Genomic DNA, 581 nt, shown 5'->3' on the forward strand with positions numbered 1-581 from the left:
TCCACACATAAACCATCACAGTCACGATCCCTCGTTAGGGCGATGACCACGTCAAAAAAGCACGACGTTACGAAAACACGAACGTATCTTGCAACAAATGTAGATAACAACTTTACTGCCATCACACACACAGGAATGGATTCAGCAGTTAGTGAAAACACAGCTGTCACATCCGCTCGCTTGCCCTCTGTCCCAGCCACTGACTAAAGAATCGGCTTGAGGGATTTTTAGTTGTCCTATGGAAGTGGCGGAGAGCTAGAGTGCTGCCTGCATTTGAACGCGCGTCTCCATGTTATTTGGTTGTCTGTTTTCTTCGTTGTTTTCGCTTTGTATGATCTCCGTTGTATTTGTTTTCTGTTTGCTGCGTTGTATTTATTTTGTTTTGCGTTTTATTTTTTCTTTTGTTTTCTTTGTATATTTTTACTTTTGACTCGTCTTTTTGTTTTGTTTTGTTTTCGTTGTATTTTTGTATTTTGCATTTGACTTCTCATTTTCTTAAATATGTTTTTTTTTTTATGTTTCTTTGTAATTATTTTATTCTATCTTCTCTTTATTCTATATTGTCTCCTCACTCCCTTTAA

Source organism: Penaeus monodon, chromosome 30, assembly GCF_015228065.2.
Source record: "Penaeus monodon isolate SGIC_2016 chromosome 30, NSTDA_Pmon_1, whole genome shotgun sequence".
Lineage (NCBI taxonomy): Eukaryota > Metazoa > Arthropoda > Malacostraca > Decapoda > Penaeidae > Penaeus > Penaeus monodon.